The sequence below is a fragment of the Fukomys damarensis genome, unplaced genomic scaffold (assembly GCF_012274545.1).
Source record: "Fukomys damarensis isolate Sample0158 unplaced genomic scaffold, DMR_v1.0_HiC HiC_scaffold_1, whole genome shotgun sequence".
In the NCBI taxonomy this organism is placed as follows: domain Eukaryota; kingdom Metazoa; phylum Chordata; class Mammalia; order Rodentia; family Bathyergidae; genus Fukomys; species Fukomys damarensis.
The window spans coordinates 68,453,846-68,478,313 of NW_022900913.1; the positions used below are offsets into that span (position 1 = coordinate 68,453,846).

At 40.4% G+C, this 24,468-nt stretch overlaps 1 protein-coding gene across 2 annotated transcripts in view; it reads left to right on the forward strand.

The window, feature by feature from the left end:
* Positions 1-3,396: 3,396 nt before the first annotated feature.
* Bmpr1a (bone morphogenetic protein receptor type 1A) overlaps positions 3,397-24,468 on the forward strand; it is a 55,064-nt gene continuing 33,992 nt past the window's right edge. Inside the window, exons 1-2 of one of the 2 annotated variants that reach the window (XM_010622582.2) lie at positions 3,397-3,509; positions 17,023-17,166. The gene's annotated coding sequence lies outside the window, so the exon portion shown is untranslated. The remainder of the gene's footprint in view (positions 3,510-17,022; positions 17,167-24,468) is intronic. The other variant, XM_010622581.2, reaches the window with a different exon arrangement.

The following is a 24,468-nucleotide window of genomic DNA, read 5'->3' on the forward strand; positions in this document are numbered from 1 at the left end:
TTAGGAAAAGAAACTTAGTTTGATAAGGAAATAAGCTTCAGCGGAAGAATTGTACACTAAAATTCATTTACATGTTTATTTAATATTTAGTACCACTGTATCTTTGGATTTGAGAAAAGGCATCTTGAGTTTCAAAATCAATCGATAAGTGAACTTTTAAAATATTTAGAATACAGCTTGTTTATGAGCTGATCCTTTCTATGTTGTGTTTACAAGTGAATAGTAAACTAACCTAAATTATATTGTCATTTGAGTTACTTAAAGCTAAGACTGTATTGCTTTTCTGCAGTATAATGTATTTTCTAGTTAATGTGCTAAAGATTGTAACAATACTGCCTTTTGTTTTAAGATCCCAACTGAGATGTTTGTAAAATATAATTTGTAATTTTGTTCTGATTTTGAAAAACACAGTTGTAGTGTTTATATAGTAAATAGTGTATGGAACTCTGAACTCAATGAGAAGAAACACGTGGGTAGGGACAAGGGTTTGGGAATGGTTGAAGGGGAAAAAAAATCCACAATCAGTATTACTCATTCTTCCAAAAACAAATAATTCCATTACATTTTGATAACTGATACAAACTCAAATGTTAATAAGTTTTGGCTTAGAATGAATACATTAAGAGCATATTTATGGCATGTTCTTTTCTGTAAATCAGATGTTATATAAAATAGGAATCAGTGGGTGATATTCTAGCACCTCACAGTCAAATACAACAAATATCCATCTTGGATGTTTGTTGTTATCATTTCTGTATTGGTTATGTTTTTTATTGCTGGAGATTAAGCCCAGTGCCTTGCATGTACCAGGCAAACATTCTACCATTGAGCTACCTGGAGTCTGTAGTGTTCTTTAAAGTACCTTGGTGGCTTAAGACTTAACCATTTTAATAATTTTGAAAACCAAGAGGGATGTATGCGTTTTGGTGGCAGTAGAAGGTATTTTGTAAAGGAAATGTGTGACTAAATTTAACTTTCCACATTTATTTTCAAATAATTAGTTTTGAGGAAATTCTAGTGGTAGCTCCAAATTAGAAAATGTTGAATATGTTTAGAAAGGTTTGATCCCAAGTCATTAAGATGCTCAGGTATACTTTTAAACTAATAACTCCTTTTTAGTGTGTTTTCTACATTTAACATGATTGAAAAATTTGGAGACAAAAATCTCTGGTGAAAAAATTACTTAATATTTATATAGTGTTTGGTTTTGACTAGTGTCACTTGTGTTTGTTGAGCTCAAGTTTAAAGTGCTGAAAGCCTGTGGCAAAATACACAGTAACTTAAGTGGTTGCTGTTGTTTGGAACATTCAGCCTATGTAAATCACGTACTCAGGAATATACAGATTTATTGGTTTGCATTTACTGTAGCACTATATTGCAAATATTCTGACCTTTATTTTATTCATACAGTGTCTGATATGTAAAAAATGATTTGTAGACCAATATTATAAAGCATATGTTTTCCTCTGATTGCCTTCTACATCTGAGTAATAAAGTCAAGTCTTACTTGATTTTCCTTAGTGTGTCTTAAGCTCCCCTCTTTGCTGGGATTGAACTCTGGGGCCTTATGTGTGCTTATCAAGCGCTGTATGATTGAACTCAACTATATCTCCAGCTCCTTAGGCTCAACTTTTTTAAAGAAAGTCTTCCGATATTTGTTAAATGTTTGTGCATGTGAGAAAGGAGGGAGTTAATTTTGGGTTTTGGACTTTGAAGATGGTATTCTTGAAAATTCTTTTATGTATTTTCATTTTTTTGAGACAAGGCCTCACTTCTCGTTAGGCTGATCTTGAACTCACTATAAGGCCCAGGCTGGCCTCAAAATTGTAGCCATCCTCCTGCATCCGCCTCCCTAGTTAGTGCATGTGGCATGATATCCTGCCCTATATATTTAAAACAGAGGCATATCAATATTGATGATGGGCTGTCTTTACTTTTATGTGAATAAATTAACCTGAACTTTGTTTAGGGTAATGATTACCTCTCTCCTTTCACACGCCTTAAGGGAGAAATAGTGTTGTTGGCAAAGAATGGCTTTTGTGGAAGATCTTAATGCCACTTCTAAAATGGAATCATAATGCATTTATGTTTTGATTAACATAAGGGAAATTCTTTAAGATTGTGAATATCCAGGGGGACAGAAAAACCAAGAAATAAGAAAGCCAGATTTCCATTTCTGCCTTCTCTCATTTTTCTTAGTGATAGCCTGCAAGTTTTCCAGTCATATGAGTGTGATGAAAACTGTTAGGGCTGGGTCCATTGTGGGGAGCCACTGTATCAGAAGGCACTGGTGCAGACAAAGCACCCTAACTGCTCTCAGGGTCAGGTCTCTGTGTGGACCAGGAAAGATTGAGCTGATCTCGGCAGCCTGTCTGCCTGGTAGAGACTCCTGCCCTGAAGAAAGACTGCCATCTGATATGCTAGCTGGTTCAAGTTGCCCATTCAATGGGAGTGTAGTCATTACTGCCAGGAAACCAAACCTCAATATGACACAAATGATCCTTGTAAGTGGTCTTGAAGACAAAGACAGTTGACCTTGCAGTGGGACGTGGGTAGTGCTCATACAGCTTTAAAAAATTGTCCTTAAATAATGAAACAGAATACTTTGCAGTTTGACGTTTTAGCTAAAGATACAGTCAATGACATTTAAAAAAATCTCCAATAAACACCATACATAATTAAAAATTAAATTAAATTGTTTTCATCTTTTTAGATATGTGAATGTCACATGAGCCATTTAGGGTCATGATGACAGTGTTAATTTGCATAGATCTGTCCCATGGAATTGGGCCAAATCCTCCCCTATTTAGAAGGTTTTAAGCTTCTAAGTAGTAATTGGGATGGCTATTAACACTTTGTAATAAAAGAGGAAAAGGGACATGCATTAAGGAGTTAAATTTTTTGTTTGTTTGTTTGTTTTGTTTTTTGAGACAGGGTCTCACTATGTAGTTTAGACTGACCTGGAACTCACTGTGTAGTCCAGGCTGGTCTCAACTCACAGCAGTCCTAGCCTCCCAAGTGCTGGGATTACAGGCATGCGCCACCACTCCACGCCCGGCTTCAGTTAAATATATTTTTGTCTAAACAAGAAACGGAATATTACAGAATTGTACATTTCCAGCAGTTCTTGTTTTGTTTTATTTTTCATATTGGGATAAGTGTTTTGTTCCTCAAAATGTTAACCTAATGTGGAAATTTTACAGGTGGTTACTTTTTCACACATAATTAACAGCATGCTTACTTGTTCAGAGGTTGGGGAAAATGGTAAATTGATGGGTTTCTAAAAACTTTACTTTGAAAATGTGTAATTTTGCACGTGAAATACTTTTAGTGTTGCTTTTATACCTTATTCTGACAAATAATAGTTCTTTCTTAAATAAATTTCTTTCCCCCCAGATTTATGAAAATATGCATCAGTTTAATACTGTCTTGGAATTCATGAGATGGAAGCATAGGTCAAAGCTGTTTGAAGAAAATTGGAAGTGCACTTTAATAGCCACATCTTCAAGGTAAGGAGAAGACATTTAAGAAGATAATAGAGTAATATGAAAACTCTCCTTTCTTAAAGATTGAAAATTTCTTTCTATATTGCCACTGTCCCTTTGAGCTTCTTTAGTTTCTTTATATAGTGATGCTACAACTTGTGGGGCAGGGCACTTGAGAGGGAAACCAGGGCCTTCACACTGAGCCACACCCCCAGCCCTTTTAAAATGTTTTGAGACATGATCTTTGCTAAGTCACTAAGTTGCCCAGGCTGGCCAGGATCCTCCTCCTCCAGCCTCTCATAATGTTGGGATTACATAGGTGTGTACCATCATGCCTGACTAATACTATAGTTTTAAGAAGTAGGGGCTGCAGTAATGCCAGAAACAAAGAAAGAAGCCATTCTAAGAGTATTTTCAGGGAATCAAGCTCATTTTTAAAAAATCCACCTTGGCACTCTGATTTCTAGGTGAAGAGTTTGCCTTCTTCAGGGATAGGCATTTCGCAGGCTCATGAGGCAGTCTGTGTATTCCTGGTGTGGCTCACTCTTTCTGCTGCCTCATCGCAGCTACAAGTCTTTAGTCTGCCTGGCAGGCATTTGTATTTGCCCTTCTGAAAATACTGCTTCTGGGGCTTATGTCCTTTGATTGCTAGATAACTTCTCATTATTTTTCTTTCTTGAAATCCTTTTTTCCATGATCCACACTTAACTCATTGCTTGTGATGTTACATCCATGATCCTTTTTCAAATTCTACTTCTTCACAATTTTTCTCCTAACTATTCTTAAATAATGGCCTCCCCCAAGGTTTTATCTTTGAAATATTTTTTTCTTTATTGTTTAAGGCCTGGTGTTAGATTTCACTGTGAATAACAGGGAGGCTTCCTAGCTACCTGCCTGTCAATCTATCCATTGATCCTCTGTGTCACTTGTATCTCAGTAGTCACAGCACTTTCCCCAAAGTCTGCTGAATTTACTCTTGGTGACATGCAGGTGACTTTTCAGACATTTTTCTGGAAAAGATTTATTTGGATAACCTCTTGCTCATGACCACTAATGAGTAACTTCTGCACTTGGTGACAGTGCTTTGCCCATTCTTTCTATTCAGAAGCGGCAGTAAATCTTTACCTTAGTTCATACAGAAAACTTGCATTGTTTTCTGTAAGGCCCTCAGTTGATTTTATCTCTTCTTTCCCTTGGCCATCTACTCCCATTTTCCTCCCTTTTTGCCGCAGGAAACAACTCTAATTTGTACAACTCTAATTTGTTTGCTGTGTTTTTCCTGAATAAATGCCTCCTTACATTGTGTTGCTATGGGTAGTTATGTGTTACATGATATAAGTAGGTTTTGCTACAAATATTTTACCTTTTCTCACCGTTTTCTCTCAACACTACAAACATCTGTACATACTACATTTAACTCATTGCTTCTGATGTTATGTCCCAGATGTACGGTCCTGCATTTTTACTGTTTTGAAGAGCAGCATCCTCAGCTCAGAAGCACAGGCAATGGAGCCAGCTTGCTTCAGTTTGAATTTTGATTTCGCTGCATCTTAGTTTGAGTTCTTTGGAGAGGTAGGCCTGAGAAAAGAATGTAGGCAGCAGAGGGAGAGAAAGGGAACAGTGAGAATAAGGAAAGAGAAGAGAGAAAAGTTCCATCATGTATGTGCTGAGCCATTACACTGGGGCACTAGGCTTTGGTTCCCTGGGATCCCTATGTGGTCCCACCATGCACAGTTGGCCCTGACTGTCACCTACTGTTTGCTGAGGTCCTCTTGAGCTTCAGCACAAGTACTTCTGTGGCTGTGCCTCAGATGCTGAGCTGTCTTCTTTAATTTTGGAAACATATCTGGCTAGCAAAATCAAACCATGCTTCAGCCCTCCCTGGACATCAGGTGGTTAGATAGTATGTAGGACCACCTAGCAGAGCTGCAGGGAGAGGAGGTGGCAGAGATGTGTCTGCTGGAGTTTCCACCACTGGTCTCTCAAACCCCGCGTGTCTTGTTATACACACTGCTGCTGAGGTTTTTGGAATCATGAAAAGCGGTTCTTGATATGGGAGGGTCAGTGGGAGTAGCTACAGCCCCCATTGTTGCCACAGTGCTGAGGCTGACTGCTGCCTTGGGAGACTGGGAGGTGCTTCTGTCACCTTCATATGCGGATTCAGGTGAGAAGGTAGACCTAGTAGCATGGAGTAAGCATCTGTTCTACACCCTCCCTTGTTAGTTGGCCCATAGCAGCACTGGTAATGGAGTCTGCCTTCATAGGAGGGCTCATGTGCTGCAAAGTCTTATGTAAAGCCCTCCTCCCTCTGCTTGAGTACGGGCTCATTCACTGACCTGTGTGTGGCTCCAGCTTGAAGAGATCTAGGGCAGAAGCCATTGATAGCCACAGACAACAAGTCCTCATCAGAAGTTGGGTTGTAGTCAAATGCCTCTTTTACCTGGTATTTAGTGGTGCTGGCACTTTATGCTGATGCCCATAGGGCCATTAGCATGTGCTTTAATTTTGACTTGGCTTCTCTCTTTTTTTTTTTAAGCAAAACATTTTTTGATATATTTTAGATATACATAATGATAATACTCATCATAGGGAATTTTCACCTGTATGTGATATATCCTGCCTCTTTTTTTCCCACCCCTTAAGACTTCTTCCCCTCCCTATATACAGAAGCTTTGTTTCTATTTTTTCCTTTTATTTTTACTTTTTTCTTGTCCTTTCCCTCCTTTTCCCTTCCCAAACCCTTGTTTCTCTTCCCATGTGAACATTTTCTTACCCTTCCCAATACCTATTATATATTTTAGTCCAATTTTCACTTTCAGTTTCTCTCCATTGAGCCAGAAATGTCTCAAGCTCATCCTTCTTTATGGCAGAGTAGTATTCTACTGTATAAAAGAAAAAGAACTCACTTTTTTTTATCCATTGGTTGGTTGATAGGCATTTGGGTTGTTTCCAAGATTTAGCTGTTATAAACTATAGCTTGTACTTTAGTTGTGAGAGATCTTGCTAAGTTGCGTAGGCTGGGCTCAAACTTGTGATCATCCTGGCTCAGCTTCACAGATTGCTGGGATTACAGGTGTGCACCACCACACCCAACTGAGCTACTTTTTTTGCATGTATTGAGATGATCATGTTTTTTGTTCTTGGCTCTGCTAATATGGTGTATTACATTTATTGATTTGCATATGTTTTACCATCCCTGCATCCCTGGCATGAATCCTACTTGCTCATGGTATGTAACCTTCTTGATGATTTGCTGCATTTTGTTTGCCAGTATTTTATTGAGGATTTTTGCATCTATGTTCATTATGGAGTTTTGCCCGTAGTTCTCTTTTTTGGTTGGATCCTTCCCTGGCTTTGGTATTAAGGTAATGCTTACTTCCAGGAATGAATTTGGGAGTGTTATTTCCCTTTCAATTTCATTAAAGAATTTGAGAAGTAGAGGCATTAAGTCTTCTCTAAATTTCTTGTAGAATTCAGCAGTGAATCAGTCTCTCCAGAGCATGGGCTTTTCTTCTTTGGTAGGTTTTTTAATTATATCTTTAATTTCATTGATTGATATTGACTTATTTAGAATTTGTATGTCTTCTTGATTCAGCTTAGTAATTTATATGCATCTAGGAATCTCAATTTCTTCTGTTTTTTTCATCTTATTAGAATACACTTTCTCAAAGTAGGTATTGATCTTCTGGATTTCTTCAGAATCTGTTGAGATTTCACTCTTTTCATTCCTGATTGCATAGATTTGAGTCTTTCCTTTCTTTGATAAAATTGACTAAGGGTTTGTTGATTTTATTTAATCTTTCAAAGAATCAACTCTTAGATTCATTGATTCTTTGATTTTTTTTTTTCCTCCATCACATTAATTTCTGCTCAGGTCTTTATAATTTCCTCCCTCATATGAGCTTTGGGCTTGACTTGCTCTTCTTTTTGTAGAAGCTTGAGGTACAATATTAGGTTAGTTGAGCCCGCTCTGTTTTTCTGTTACGGGAATTCACTGCTATAAATTTCCTTCATAGCACAGCTTTCACTGAGTTCAAAAACTTCCAATATGTTGTAGTGGCATTCTCGTTTAATTGTACAAGCTGTCTAATTTGTTTTTTAATTTCATTTGTGACCCATTGGTTGTTCAGGAGGGTGTTATTTAATTTCCATGTGTTTATGAAGTTCTTGTGGTTTCTTTTGCCACTGATTTCCAATTTCATTGCACTATGGTCTGATAATATGTATGAGATAATTTCAGTGCCTTTGCATTTACTTAAGCATGTTCTGTGGGCTAGTATGTGGTCTGTTTTGGAGAATGTCCCATGTGCAGCTGAGAAGAATGCGTATTCTGATGTTGTGGGGTGGAACACTCTGTAGACGTCTACTAAGTCCATTTGTTCAAAAGTTTATTTTATTTCTGATTTTTAAAAAATTTTTTGTTTAGTTGGCCTATTTGTGACAGTGTGGTACTGAAGTCCCCCATTACAATTGTGTTAGTGCTTATTTATATAGTTGGGTGTGCTGCTATTTGGTGCATATATATTTATGATTGTTATCTCTTTCTCTTGGATTGTTCCCATTACAAGAATGTAGTGACCTTCTTTGTCTCTCTTAATCATTCTTGGCTTGAAATCTGCCCTGTCTACAAATAAAATAGCTACCCCTGCTTTTTTCCAGGCTCCTGTCACATGGAGTATTGTGTTCTATCTTTTGACTTTCAGTCTGTGAATTTCTTTTCAAATCAGATGTGTTTCTTGTATGCAGAATATTGTTGTATCTTGCTTCTTGATCCATTCTGCCAGTCTGTTTCTTTTGATTGGTGAATTGAGACCATTTACATTGATGGTTATAACTCATATATATATATATATATATATATATATATATATATATATATTTATGGACTTATCTTTGTCATGTTATTTTCCTGTCGTTGGTTCTCTTTTCCCCCCTCTGGTGAACACTTTGTCTGGTAGATTCATTCTGTTGGTGTTTTTGGAGTTGTAGTCCTTGTTATTTCTTTATTCTAGAATGTCTGTCAAAACACTTTGGAGTGCTGGTTTGGTGATCCTGAATTTCTGTCATAGAATTATATATTTATGGACTTATCTTTGTCATGTTATTTTCCTGTCGTTGGTTCTCTTTTCCCCCCTCTGGTGAACACTTTGTCTGGTAGATTCATTCTGTTGGTGTTTTTGGAGTTGTAGTCCTTGTTATTTCTTTATTCTAGAATGTCTGTCAAAACACTTTGGAGTGCTGGTTTGGTGATCCTGAATTTCTGTCATAGAATTATCTTATTTCTCCATGAATTTTGAAAGATAATTTGCAGGGTACATCAGTCTAGTTTGGAGGTAGTTTTCTTTTAGAAGTTGAAATACTTCACTGTAAGCTTTCCTTGATTTGAGGGTTTTTGTTGAGAAGTCTGCTGTGATTTTGATGGACTTGCCTTTATAGGCGGTTTGTTTCTTTTCTCTAACACCATTTAATATTCTGTTTTTGTGTTGAATTTCTGGAATCTTGGCTATTATATGCCTTGGTGTAGATTTTGTTTTGATCATGGTGCATTGGAGTTCTGTATGCTTCACTTTTCTGTATGTCAAATTCTTTTTCCCTGCTATTACTCTGTCAACAGGTTTTTTATGTTGTTTATACTTATCTCCTGCTTTTTCATTGACTCTGATCAATCTTACATTATTTTTCTTTGCATCATCTAGCAGCTGTTGGATAATTGATTTTGTAGTCTCTTGCTATTTTAAAGAGATCTTTCTTTTCACAATCACTAACCACAATCCTGTCTTCTATACCTGATATTCTGTCTTCATATTGGCTCATTCTGCTCATGTACTATACTCTCAATAGAATTTTTAATCTCCTGAATATCTGCTTGAATCTATTTCATGTATTCCATTTCTTTCCTATGTTAGGTGTTTATAGTTTTCATCATTTTCCTAAGCTCTTCCATTTTAAAAATTTTATCTGTTTTTCTGATATGGGAATTAATCATATCTTTCATTATGGTCATCATCTCCAGTTATCTAAGAAACTATTTTGATTTTTTTTTTTAGAGCTTCATTCATCTGCTTTGTTACTTTCACCACTTCAGAGAGTCTAGGTGGGTGGATGTCGAATTGTTGCACCTCTTTGCTGTGAGCTTAGAACCTGATTTGTTCAGCAACACTGTTATGTGTCTTCTGACAGCTAGAACTCGGCTCCCTGCAGGCTTGAACTTGGCTCTGTGACCTGCTACTGAATTAAAGTCCACTTTGCCCTGATGGAGTCATTTTACACCTCCTCTGAATTTTGAGCTTAATTGGCCTCTCTCCAAGATGACTACTGTCCAGTTGCCCTCTCATAGAGGCTCCCTGAATCTGAATCACTCACGAGCTACTGAAGTCTGTTGAGTCCACTGCTCTGTTCCTTTGATGCTGTTTTTCTGTGGAGGACCTTGGGGTCACCAGTAGTCACTGTGTATCTTCAGTTTTGAGCTGCCCTTTCTAATCAGTGAGTCAGGGCTCAGGGAGAAAGCACTGCTTGCCACCTCCTCCTTCTTCTTTGAACTCTTTCTTATCACTCTCCTTATGGGCTTCCGTTCTCACTTTAGAACCTCTCTGGGTCCTGGGGACCTACTTCCCTCCTTCTCTTCCTCACATTGCTATAGTATAGCATCTGTACCCCAAATCTCAGAGAGGCTGTTTCTGTGCTGTTCAGCAATCCACCGTCTTCCTAAAAGTAATGGTTTGTGTCAACAAGTCTAGCTCTAAGCTTCAGCTATCCAGTATGGGATGGCCAGAAAGCCACACGGCATTCTAGTCCACCACTGATGCTGGTGGTGTTTGAGTCTATAGGCCATAATACCAGGGCAGCTTACTCCACAGCTCAACTTTTCTGAGAATTTTCTCTCCTTGCAATTGCACCTAAACTGACAGCTTCTGAGTTAACCTAATCCCTTAGTTCTGCTTAGTAGGTTTTGATTTTAAGTTTAGTCTAAGTTCCCTTGAGAGGAGTTTTATGTCTGTTCCTGGGATTTGAGCTACTCACATGTTCAATAGTTGTACCTATTCAATGTCCAGTAGGCACTGGAATTCAGGAGCACACAGACTGCTGCCCACTCACTGAGCTGAGGCAGGTATCCTCCATGTTTCCAGACACACCCAAGTACAAAGCTTCCCTGCAGTTTGCTCTGGGAGGTCTCTGGGCCTGCCAAGATCTATGAGGTTTAGCAGCCTTTTGAGGGCCTGCATGCAGCAAGCTCTGTAGCTCCTACTAGTAGAAAAGATGAGTAGTGTGTTTACTATGGCTGTGCCCTTGGGCACCATTGGAAACATAACTGCACAGTCTGTCTTCCTGCAGAGAAATCCAGGATTCACATTCTCAGCAACATCAGCCAGGCTGTTTGGTTACTCTGTTGCTCCAGAAAGGAAGGCAAAGGAGTTTATTCATACTCTCTTCCATTCACATTGCCTCCTTATAACCTAAGTTTTTAAGAGACCATTACTGTTTTTCTTAAAGTAAATTGGCAGATGTACTTTTTGTTTTTATGTTGTGGTGCTAGGGATTAAACCCAGGACCTTGAATATGCCAGGCAAGAGCTCTACCACTCAACCCCAGTAAAGGGCTTCTGAATGAATATTGGTCAGATCTGTGAAGCAGCTCTGCTACATTTCTGGAAGTTCTCAAGAGTAGAGATGGGACACCTCACTTGCACAGTGAGCAAGGATCACTTACAGAAGGTTATTTGTAGATCAGATCTTTTTGTGTGTGTGTGTGTGGTACTGGGGATTGAACTCAGGTCCTTGTGTAGCAAGTTAGGCAGTGGAACCACTGAGCCAAATCCCCAGCCCTGTAGATCAGATTTTGATCATAGTTGACCTGTTGAGGAATAAGGGAGAGCACGAAGGACATGCCAAGGTCTGGAAAGCTAGAAGGGGATGCTGCCATGGTGGAGAGAACGCAGGAATTTGTCTCAGTGCAGTAGGAGCACAACGATGGCTTGGCAGAGGTAAGGCTGTACAAATTCTTAAGTCTTGCTCATTCCATATGTGAAGTGAGGTTATTTGTGGGTTTTAAGCCAACAGAATGACAGGTCATTAGGTTTTAGAAATTACTCTGAAAACACCTCCCCTAACAATGGCCATTCTCTGGAGCACATAGGGAGCGTTTTATGGAAGTGACCATTTGCTTACTAGGCTGTACCTCAAGTTCTCAGTATATTTCCGCATATTATCAACAGTGCTTTCTAACAACAAATGCATTTAGAAGTGAGTGACAAGTCGTATGCATGTTTACACACATGCATGAGCACACACAGAAATTTAGACACTTGTATAAATTCCACAGATGAAAAAAATAATATCTATAACTAAATAGCAAAGAAAATTAGAACATATTAAAGCTTCTGTGCTATACCAAAGCCACACTCATCTTTAAAAAGAATTAATAGTAATTGAATTTAAGGAACCAATAACAGAGTAAGTTCAAGTAAAGTGAAATAGGAGGTGCTGAAGACAAAAACCACCACACACAGAAGCCCGTACTATGTCCCAGGCACACTCCTGATAAGGCCTTCTCATTTCATCTTAACAGCTGCTTTGTGAGACAGGTACATTGCTGTTCCCACATTAGAAGGAAAGGCTGAGGTGCAGAGAGAAATTGATCTAAGCTTCTGGCTTATAGGTGAGAAAATGATGAATAAACTTTTTAAAAAGTTTACAGTGAGGCCAGGGATTTAGCTCAGTGGTGCTGTTACCTGCCTTATAAGTGCAAGGTCCTAAGTTCGATCCCTGGTACCAAAAAATAAAATAAAATAAAACAGGTACAGTGGAGGTGATTAACAAAGTCACAGTTTGTTTTTTACAGAAGCTAATATAAATCACTTGAAAGATTGGTCAAGGAAAAAATAATATTGGGAATGTAAAAGGGACTATAATTCCAGATTTGAAAGAGATTTAAAAAAAAAAAATCAGAAAATACCTTGGAATAACTGTAGCAACAAATTTTACAGCATAAAATGGCAATTTTCTAAAAAGTTAGGATTTAATAAAATTGATTAGATTATAGGAAACATGGATATTTCTGTAACTATTAGAGAGATTGAATTTTTAGTGAAAAGAGGTACTCCATATACTTTACAGATAAGTCCCTGGCCCAGATGATATTAAGAGTGAATTCTTTTAGCTGGGGATTTAGCTCAGTGGTTCCTCTGCCTGCTTTGCAAGTGCGAGGTCCTGAGTTCGATCCCCAGTACCAAAAAAGAGTGAGTTCTTTAAACACATTCATGATGGAGCAATAATTTGTGTGTCCTGCTGTTAGGCAGCTTGAACTACTGGTGGTACATGTATGACTGTCCTGTCTTTTTATTCATTTTATTAGTAAAAAGACCAATAAAAGTGATTAGATCCATTTGTACCACCAGTGGGGCAAGCTGCCTGATGGGGCAGTCATACTTGTGGTTTGAGCTGGTGGGAACATGTTAAACTATTCAGGTGGTAGAGATGTTCAAATTTACACACAGTTTCAGAGAACAGCAAAATAAGGAAAGTCTCTTAGTTTATTGTATGTGACTACTAAAATCTTGATAGGGATAATATGAAAAATAATTATAGACCAATCTTGCTTGTATGAAACCTAACAAAAAATTAGGAAAACAAATCAGTTGTGTGTTTACATACATATCATATTACAGTACTGACTAATACCGCTTTGTTAGCACCAGGTTTACGGGCATGGTCCCCAACAAGACTGACCACCTTTCCTGCTGGTGCCAGTATCAAGTCTGGTGGCCTCAGCCACATGTGCCCCTAACTGACTGCATATCCAGGGGTTTCTGCAAATGCAGTTGAGTTATATAAGTAACTGAAATGGTTCGTAAACTCAGGAAAGCAGTTTACTTTTAGTGTCATTACGGAGGACACAGGGCAGGGTCTGGGGGTGGGAGGGTGGGGAGTTGGGCATGTGTTTACCTGTACTGTCTTCTCTGGGATCAACATGCCAGGATGGTCACCAGCCAACAAGCTCACCAGTGTGGTGTGTTGATGTGTAGCATGATGGAATAAATGGCCATGTGATACAACTCAGGTCTTCTGCTATCCCGTCTCAAGAGGGCTGGCTGGCCCAAGGCCCTGGCCTCTGCTCACACAAGTCAACTTCTAGTGTCCAGCCCCATCTTGAGGCATAAATTGAGGAATGATCCATGAAGTTCATGAATAACAGTGACACTCATGTTACCCAGGAAGTTCCAGGGATTTAGAGATTTTCTTCTGGGAACCAGGGACAAAGATTAATCATTATTTATTGAACAATAATGACAAATTAAAACAGTGCAAGAATCCAAGACTAATGTATAAATTATCATTGCTTTGGAACAGTTTTTCTCTAAACATAATGACTTGAAACACTGAAGGACTTGAGAAACAGCTTGGCTTGTAGTCCACCTGGGTTAGTTTATAAGGTTGTCTCATGAGAGAGCAGGGATGTGGTCACTTGGTCACTTGACTGCAGGAGGATCACTTCCAAGTTGGCCACTCCATGGCTTTTAGCAGAAGTCTTGGTTCCTTCCTTACTAAGCCTCTTCAGACTTAGAGTATTCTCACACCATGGCAGTTGCTTTCCACAGAGTGTGCAAGTTAAAGAAGAGAAAGAGGAAGCTGCCATGCTTTTTAAGAGTTACACTGGGAAGTCACACTGTCACTTTTTATTGTGGGGTGGTTTTTTTTTGGTATTGGGAATTGAACTCAGAGCCTCACACTTGCCAGGTAGATACTGTGCCACTGAGCTATATCCCTGCCCTTTTTCTTTTTCTGAGACACAGTCTCACTATGTAGTTTAGACTGCCCTGGAACTCACTCTGTAGCCCAGGCTGGTCTCAAACTCCCAGTGATCCTTTTGCCTCAGCTTCCTGAGTGCTGGGATTACAGGCTTGTGCTATCATGGCCACTATCCCTGGCCTTTTGCTCTGTTTATTAGGAGGAAATCACTTACTGTAGTCTACACACAGTGGAGTTAGGTTTCACTTTGTCTTTATCTATTTTCTTTTGCTACAACAAAATGCCTGAGGCCATATGATTTATAAAGGAAAAAAGTTTGTTTTGGTTCATGGTTCTAGCTGGGAATGCAGCTGTGTCTTTGCCACTTCTGTTGTGGGTCTCGTGGGAAGGAATACAGGCAGGAGAGACATGTGGGAGCAGGTGAGGGTAGGTGGTGGGCTGACTTCATAACAGCCCACTATCTCAGTACCTACATTACCTACTGGACCTTTGTATTAATGAGCTGCCCAGTATTAGTGATAAAATACTGAGAGAAGACTGATTTGGGCTCATGGTCTCAGAGGTTTCAAACTGTGGTTGGCTGGTTCATTATGCTTTGGGTCTGTGGCAAGGTATGGCTTTGTAGTGGAAGGGTCCAAGCTCTTATGTCATGGTGAGAAAGACAGGTGTGGGGGCAAGATAGGCCCTGCTAGCCTTGTCTCCGGTACCTGCTTCTTCCCCCAGTCCCACTTCCATTAAGTTGTCACCACCACCCAGTGTTATTTCAGTGATGCTGTCAGAGCCCTGTGATCCAGAAACTTCTCAGAAGCCCCACGTCTGAACACTGTGGTGGCGTTGAGCATAAGAGCTTCAGGAAATGTTTTAGATTCAGACCATAGCATCCTGTGATGGAGGGGACAGTACTATGACTGAATCAACTCTTACAGGTCCCACCCCCTCTCAAGACAGTAAAGCACAGAGTAAATCTTGGCATGAATTGTGGCTGGTACAAACCCATCTGACCAGAGCACAGCTCTCCAGAGAGGCATGAAAGAGTTCGCAGATACTCGTGAAGAACCCCAGGGGCAGTTTATTCTTCAGCCAGCCTCTTAATTTGGGTTATGATGAATTCATCTCATGAATCCCAAGAGAAAAACCCTTTGACCCTGTCTCTAGATGGAAAAAAAGCACTTGATGAAATTTAGCTCCATCCACAATAAAACTCTAGCTTAGCAACCTTAGAGTAGAAGAGAACTTCATTAAAGTGAAAGGGGGTATCATTAAATTTAGAATTAATTTAGGAGCAGTTCACACATCTGATATTAAAATATTTGACACATAATGTACTTGTTATGGCTTGAATTAAAAATATACCTTCAACTCGTAGTTTGGTCTTCTGCCGTGCTCCATAGCTGGAAGCAAACAGAGACAGGGTTGAAAACTACCAAGGTGAATTACCTGTGGAATCCCCTGAAGAGCAACAGTCGTTATTGTGTGAAAGTTCAAATTCATCTGTTAACACGGAACTTTCAGAACCTGTTGTAGAAAATGGAGAGATGGAAATGTCTCCTGAAGAATCATGGGAGCACAAAGAAGAAATAAATGAAGCAGAGCCTGGGGGTGGTTCCTTGAGGAATGGAAGGCCACATGAAGAAAGTGCCCAGGAAATGATGGAGGAGGAAGAGGAAATACCAAAACATGAATCTAGGGCTGCACTGGAGGGGCTTCTGAGAAAGAACATGTAAGTGTAGTATTCATTGGACATGTAGATGCGGGCAAGTCAACTATTGGAGGACAAATAATGTATTTGACTGGAATGGTTGACAAAAGGACACTTGAAAAATATGAAAGAGAAGCTAAAGAAAAAATAGAGAAACTTGATACTTGTCCTGGGCCTTAGACCCAAATCAGGAAGAACGAGACAAGGGTAGAACAGTAGAAGTGGTTGTGCCTATTTTGAAACAGAAAAGAAGCATTTGACAATTCTGGATGTCCCTGGCTATAAGAGTTTTGTTCCAAATATGATTGGTGGTACCTCTCAAGCCAATTTGGCTGAACTGATAATCTCAGCTAGGAAAGGAGAGTTTGAAACTGGATTTGAAAAAGGAGGACAAACCAGAGAACATGCAATGTTGGCAAAGACAGCAGGTGTAAAACACTTAATTGTACTTATAAATAAGATGGATAATCCAACAGTAAATTGGAGCAATGAGAGATATGCAGAATGTAAAGAGAAGCTAGTGCCATTTTTGAAAAACGGTTGGCTTCAGTCCCAAAAAGGGCATTCATTTTATGCCCTGCTGAGGACTGACTGAAGCAAATCTCAAAGAGCAATCAGATTTCTGTCCTTAGTACATTGGATTACCATTTATTCCCTATCTGGATAACTTGCCAAACTTCAATAGATCAGTTGATGGACTAGTCAGGCTGCCAATTGTGGGTAAGTACAGAATATGGGCTCTGTGGTCCTGGGAATGCTGGAATCAGGATCTATTTGTAAAGGCCAGCAACTTGTGATGATGCCAAACAAGCACAATGTGGAAGTTCTTGGAATACTTTCTGATGATATAGAGACAGATTCTGTAGCCCCAGGTGAAACTCTCAAAATCAGGCTGAAAGGAATTAAAGAGGAGGAGATTCGTCCAGGATTCATACTCTGTGATCCTAATAATCTTTGTAATTCTGGATGCACATTTGATGCCCAGATAGTGATTATAGAGTACAAATCCATCATCTGCCCAGGATATAACGTGGTGCTGCATATTCATACCTGTATTGAGGAAGTTGAAATAAAACTTTTATTTGCTTCATAGACAATCAGGAGAAAAAGTAAGACTCGGCCCCATTTTGTGAAACAGGATCAAGTATGCATTGCTCGTTTAAAGACAGCAGGAACCATCTGCCTTGAAACCTTTAAAGACTTCCCTCAGATGGGTTTTTAACCTTAAGAGATGAAGGTAAGACCATTGCAATTGGCAAAGTTCTGAAACTGGTTCCAGAGAAAGACTGAGCATTTTCTCAATGACCCAGCACAATACTGTGAGGAAAATTGACTGCAAAAGCCTACTGCACATCACCTTCTTTTATTTTCTGCCCATTTATAAACCTCTCCCCACACTTTGCAAAAGAAAAAATTCATAGCAAAAGTCCACATTATGTCAGCTTTCTCATATTGAGAGCTCTGCTATGCCACTATTGAATTTTTCTGAAGATGCTCCCCCATCCTCAAACTGCTTCCTTGGACAGATTTGGCAATAGCTTTGTGAGTGATGTGGACATAATTGCCTATAATAATGAAAACCATTTTTAAAAAAGTTTTCATTTTCCCCAGGCAGATCATACCGAGTGTGTGAGTGTGTGTGCACGTTGCAGACAACTACCATGTTAATAAAATATTCAATTTGAAACCCTTAGGAAAAAACCTTCAAAGGCTCACAAGTTGAGAGGTGGGGTTTTGGGAGGTGATTAGATGGTGGGGGCAGCAACCTGATCGGTGGATTAGCCCATCCATGAGCTCTTAGCTGCTGGATGTGCTATTAGGAGGAGGAGCCTGGCAGGAGGAGGTAAGTCACTGGGGCATTGACCCGGAAGGGATTTCTTTCAGGTGATCAGCTTCTTTTGCCAGGCTCTTTCCCCATGCCGGTTCTCCCTTGGAGCTGGTGTTCTGGAAGCTTTGAAACCATGAGGCAGAATCAGTCTTTTCTACTTAGATTGTGTCAGGTGTATTGTCCAGCGGTGGAATGGTGACTAATACACTCTACATAATGCACTGTCTTTTAGTTTCTTAAAGTTTATTCTTTTGTCCTTGAGTTTTAAAAAATTCTACTTCTATCAGTGTTTTGTATTTTGGAAATCAAAGTGGTTAAAATCGAAAAGTTATCTCTGGACCAGGGATTTAGCTGAGTGGTTCCGCCACCTGCCTTGCAAGTGCAAGGACCTGAGTTTGATCCCTGTACCCACCCCAAAAAAAAAGTTATCTCGGGTATGGTGGCACACACCTCTAATCCCAGCTACTCAGGAGGCTGTGGCAGGGAAATCATGAGTTCCAGGCAAGTTGGGGCAACTTGGCAAGACCCTTTGAAAAGTAAAAAGTTAAAAGGGCTAGGATATAAGCAGTGTGAAGGTCTTGATGGCAAACCTTTGAGAGACTGAGTGCCCAAACTGCAACTCCAAACCCACTTATTTATCATAAAGTGCCACTACTGCAATTAAATCTGAATACTGAGATTTTAGTTTAGAAAAAGAAATCTGTTATCCAATGCTCAGCTGCTGGGGTGACTTGACTCGCATGTCGACAGAGAGGGCTCTTTGTGCTTGCTGCAGCACGTGTGCTGTAGGTTCAGTACCACTGCCCTAGAATCAATTTCCAGTGCCACCCCGAAACACTGTCACTGGGTGTGGTGGCACACACCAGTAATCCCTGCCACTGGGGAGGCAGAAGCAGAAGGATTACAGGTTGTGGGCCAGCACAGAGGGAAATTTAGTAAAGCCCTCTCTCAAAATAAAAGTTAAAAAAAAAAGAGCTGAGGATATAACTCAGCATTCAAATGCTTGCTTAGCATGCACAAGGCCCTGTATTTAATCGTAGGTATTACAAACAAATAAAAGTTACTAGATAATTTACCAAACTTCCCATTAAGCTCAGAATCTTACTTCATGTAATGTTTCCTGTGGACTTGTCTGCATAGAAAACCAGAAAAAAAACATCTATTTAAATTTAATTATTACAGCACTGCTTATAATACCACCATATGGGAATTGACCTGTTATGTTCATCAGTTGTGAGATTTTCCTCACTGTTAGCATTGAAGACGAGTTATGAAGAACTGTGTATATCCATTGTGGAACTGCCTCACAAAGCTGTCTGAAAAACATCACCAAACCATACATGTAGAAAGATGTTATTTTCACTCATCTGTAGAAAGCTTAATAATATGCAAAGTAATGCTTTTATTTGCTATTCACTGTCCTTTAAAATAAAAAGGCAAAGTAAATAAGTGTTTAGATATCTTAGAAAAAATCAGAAAGTTGTCTGAACTTAAAAATACTAAAAACAAATAAGGACAAGTAAATGCCCTAAAACCTCTTAGTGAATATATCCTAAACCAGCTCGTAACCTGTCTTGAGCCGCTGACACAGAGGGAAGAAGATGAAGTGTAGATGTTTCATCCACAAGGAGTAAACTCGGGCTTCATGTTTGCTCAGCAGGAATTTGTAATCTCGAGGGTGTTTGTTTTGGGGTCTGCAGGCTTGCAAGTTTGTAGTTTCCCATAGATGGTGGGTCATGCCTGTCAGGGGAGCATTGCTAAAAGTCAGGGCTTCACGCCCTCTGCTCTTGCACAGGGCAGTTGGAGACTTAGGGTTCACACATAGGCCTGAGCCATCTTTAGTCTTTCCTCCAGCCTGCTCACCAGACGTTTGCTGCAGGATTCAGATAGTGCTCTCAGCAGTATTACAGACTGGGGAATTTATGCCTAAAGGCCCCTTAATTTGTACCTCAAACCCAAGGTGGAAAATTTTCCTCACTGGATCTTGATATAAGTCAGAGCTGGAAGTGAGTGAAACGAAGTAGTATGGTTTTTTTGTATCTTTTCAGTTGTGTTGAGATAAGGAAATGGGATCACTTATCTCTGCCCTCTTTTGGGAAGGTCTGGTGTATCTATACAATAAAAGGAACTGGCATAACATTTAATTCCTTCTGCCCTATGAAGTCATTTCCTTGGTACCAGCTGTATGCCAGGCACTGTTTAGGTGCCAGAGGTACCCAAGTGAACAAAACAGCCCCCTCCCTGGAACACATGGCATACAGTATCATGGTGGAGTGAATGATATATGGAATTAGAGTGTGCTGGTGGGAAGAAAAAGCAGCATTGCAGGGTGGGAGGACAGAGTGCTGCAATGACAAACAGAGCACCGGAAATAAAAAAGGGCTTTGAGCAGGCTCAGAAGAGGCTGGGCAGAGGCCTTTCAGATGTCCAAGAAAAATATGACAGGCAGCTGGTTAGGCAGCAGGCTCTATAGACATTCAACTCTGCAGCCAGGGCTGTACTCAGTTGAGTGGAACTCAGAATCTGGTGGACTTCTGCACACTTGAGCTTGCCCTTAGTGCATCTCACCATTGGAAGGGATGTAGTTTAAGATGCCTGTCATTAGAACCACTCTAGCCGCTGTGCTGAGAATCTATGGTTGGTAAGGGAAGACAGGGAGGTCACTTAGAGTCTGTTTTAGACATCTAGGCAAAGGATAGGAATGGCTTGGACTGAGTGGCAGTGAAGAGAATGAGGAGTGCATGGCTTCTGGATAGATTTGGGAAGCAGAACCAATAAATTTGATAAGATACAATATGGATATAAGGAGGAGGTAGGGAATGACCAAAAATGACCGATTTTTAAAAAAAGTTTTTGTTTTGTTTTTAATTTTGAGATAGTGTCTCTCACTGTGTTGCTGGAGTTGAACTTGCCATCCTCCTGCCTCATCCTCCTGAATGCTTGGATCACAAGCATGTGCCATTGCACCAGGTGACTGAGATTTTATGCCTGGGAAGCTAGAAGAGTGAAGAGACTGTTAGCTGAGGAAGAACCAAGGGCCTAGCAAATTTGGGGAGTGAGAGAAATATCAGAAATAATAAATTATACAGTGGCTTACATTACTGAGTCACTTTTTTCTTACTATTTTAGTCATCTTAAAATAATTGGCCTTCTTATCCTAGCCTGTTTCTTTACATATGTGTTAGGAAGTGTTTTACTTTAGTCAGATTTTCTAATTTTATGCTAATCTAAACTACATACTCAATTGTGCCTTTCCCATTAATCCTCATACCAGCTAGAATGTCTTTGGTTGCCACAGTAAAACTGACTCTCCCTGACCTAAAATGTGGGAGTCACTGAAAAGTCCTAAGTGATTCAGGTTTCAGGCTAGGTCCCAGGGACTTGGCTTCTTCCATCTCCTGTTGCCATCCAGAGGTTCCCCTTTGGGTCCACCTAGCTGCTGGCAGCTTCTGAGACTGCTGGGTCCTTATTCATACTCAAAGGGTGACTTTGTCCCCACAGGCCCAGCAGGAGTCCATCTCACCCCTGAATTTTTCCTCCTGGCACAGAGGGCAGAGAATGTGGATTGGCTTGGCCTACAACCGAGCCTCTATTCTGAGAGCTTGGAGGAGGTGTATGCTCTGAATTTTTAAAAAGTTGTAAACATAGAAGAAAAGTGAAGAGAAATGATTGATTTTTCCATCACTCTGAGTTGTGCAAGCCTGCGATGAGCACAGTCAGGTGAGGAAGATACTACAGGTAGACATTACTGTGATGAGCACTAGAACTGTGAGGGAACCTCCGGGACTGGGGCAGTGCTGTAGTCAAAAATCGGTTCTTCTCGGTGAGGAGGATGGCACTGTTGGCATCTGGGTGAGAAGGTTTTGATGAGTTGACCCTGGACATGGTGTTGCATCTCCTCTTGGTCCTGTCATCGCAGACATTCTTCCAACCAACAAGCCACTCGCCTATTGCTAGATCAGCTTAGGAGAAGGTGGACTTTTTTCTCATATTGAGGATAAAAATATAGATACTTCGGTTTGTTTTCCTGAGTGAAATAACGGTTTAATTTTTATGTTAATCTGAAAGTCTTTGATTAAATGTGGTTTACTTGAGAAAATGAGAACTCTGTTTTGATAACCAAGTTTCCATTTTGTTAGGCCATGTAGTCCAACCAGTTTTGAACAGCTTACTCAACTCTGACAGGCTGAAATTATTTGTAGTGAGAAAAAATGAAGTATACTAAGTCTGGAAGAACCCCTAAGAGCCAACATATCTTTGAAACACTTGGGGCATGTATGCATCAAGGAAGCAAGTCTTGCCAGTCCTCATTGGTAGAGAGCAGGTCTGAGGTGACAGAGTTGGTCTGTCTCTCAGCCCTTGCTACCCAGTAGTGCGTGTGTGTGAGGTAGGAATGGCAGGACAACCCAGCCATGATGGTTATTTCAGCAGAGAGAATCTGATACAGGGAGCTGCCTGCATGGATTTGAGGAGTTGAAAGAGCTAAGGGAACCTGGAATTGATAGGAGCTAGAGCCTGAGGGGCAGTCCCTACTTCTCTGAGGGTTGAGTTTCAGAACCATGGAGCTGCACTGGGGGAACTAGCCACCTGCCGCTGCCAGTTGAGGGTGTCATTCAGGTGACTCTGACAGGAACAACAAATGAGACCAGAAAGCAGGAAGTGTTTTCACTGCCTCCAACTTTTTCTGATTGCCTGGTTGGTATAGCCTGTGAGGGAGCCAGTTGGTGAGAGACATGTCCCAGCTCCATTGAGTCTGGGGTATAGTCATAGATGCCATACTTCCTAGTTTTCCTCTCCTTCCTTTCCCACCAACTCGTTTTTGTGCAGTAAAGAGTAGAATTTTGCCTTTTTCAGCAGTGGACCTGCCACTTACTTGTTGGGTGAAGTTTCTTCATTTCACTGAGCTTCACTTTCTCCTTACAGAGTTAGGAAGATGAATACCATCTTACATGGTTCAGTAAGAGAACATTTCTTGTTTCCTAGTAGATGTACCAAACACTGCACTTTGTGTTCTCTGTCCTTCTCATGACCAGCTACAGTACATGAAACTCACCATATTTCTTTCACTGCCCAAATTACCTTTTCTCTGTAAAACAAGTAGTTTTACTTACTGTGAAGGTCATATAGATGGAATAATGCCTGCAGAAGTAACTTGTGCATTGGAAGAGAGACAGGGATGATGGTGTGCTAGCATAATTAAACAGACACCATGAAATACCATGAATTTCTTTTCATTTACTCCCCACAGAAGACCCAGATCTGTCTCATGTCAGACCCCGAGGCTTCACCCCCACATTATGCTGAAACACTGCATTGTTTGCCATTTCGCAGGCCATACCTAGGATGGTCAGATGCTCTTCCCGTCCGGGCATCTCTGCAGCTATTGATTCACTTTCCCTGTGTGTGTGTCCTGTGTCTGTGTGAGTAGTTTTTTCTTGCTACTGTTTTTGTTATTTGTGCTTATTCCACAACAGTAACACACAGACTTCTTAAATTAACAGTTAGTAGGCACTAAGAATTCCTTCTGAGCACGGAAATGCTAATAAGTGCTGTGTGGTACAGTCTAGTTCTAAATGTTTGTGAGGCTTTAATTTTTTTGTTTTGTTTTTTGTTTAATACACTTAAACAAAAGTGCTTTGTGGAAATCAGGAAACATTTCTTGTGCGTCTAAGATCAGGTCCATTGGTAAGAGATATAAAAAAACTACATATGTGTCAACCGTATCAGATGCTCCTATAGTTGGTCTTTACCCCTGTGGTTCTGGAAGAATTTGTACTCATGCTGGGGAGGGCACTATCTTGGGTCAGGAGAGAGTGCAGTATTTAGATGAAGAGAAGGAACAGTTGAGCAGAAACACAAAACTTAAACGTGTGGATTGTGTTGTGTGAGTAAACTGAACCCAGGAGAGGTGAAAAATGGAGAGAAAGCAGTTTCAAGTGGTGTTGAAATCTGCTCTTTTAAGATGAGGAAGACAAGGTAGGAGGGAATGACTTGATAAAACACACTGCTCCATCCAGAACCTGAGCTCTTCACTCCTGGCTCTGAGTGATGTTACTGTCAGACACTGAAGGCCTCATTAGCAATGCCTCACCCCTAGCAGGATCACAGCCCGGGCAGACTCCAAGGCTGTGGACTTGTAAGATTCCGGTTTATCCCCTCAATTACACTCACACAACTCTTTAAGTGGTTTCTCCGGGTTTGTGTTTGGATTTGAGTGAGATTGTTGTTTACATAGACATTTTTAAAAAAAGTGGGGGTAGTTGCTCCAGTTGTAGTGTATCTGTTAGTGTAAGATTGACGACAGGCTCCAGAGTCTGGGAAGGGATGGATGAGTTGCTTGTTAAGGGAAAGGACAATATTCTTATGCTAATCCAGGCTCTGGATAAGGAGCACGCAGCCATGCAAACAATGGCTGTGGAGCCAGAAAGTCTGCAGTCCTGATTCCCTCTCAGAGAGCCTGTCAGGCCCGGCGCCTGGAGCTGCTGGGAGGGAGGGACCCCTGGACAGAGCTTTACTCCAAAGCTCCTTGCCATATTGTGGAGTTGGCAGCCGGCCAGCTCACTGGAACTTCCCAGACTTTTCTACTAGAAAGTAAAAATTCAGGGTGGGGGCTTAACGGGAAGAGGAAAGAATGACTTTAGTTGCTTTTTCAGCCGACTTCAGCCTTTTCCTGTTTTGTTTTTGGGTTTTTTAAAAAACATTGGATTGAAC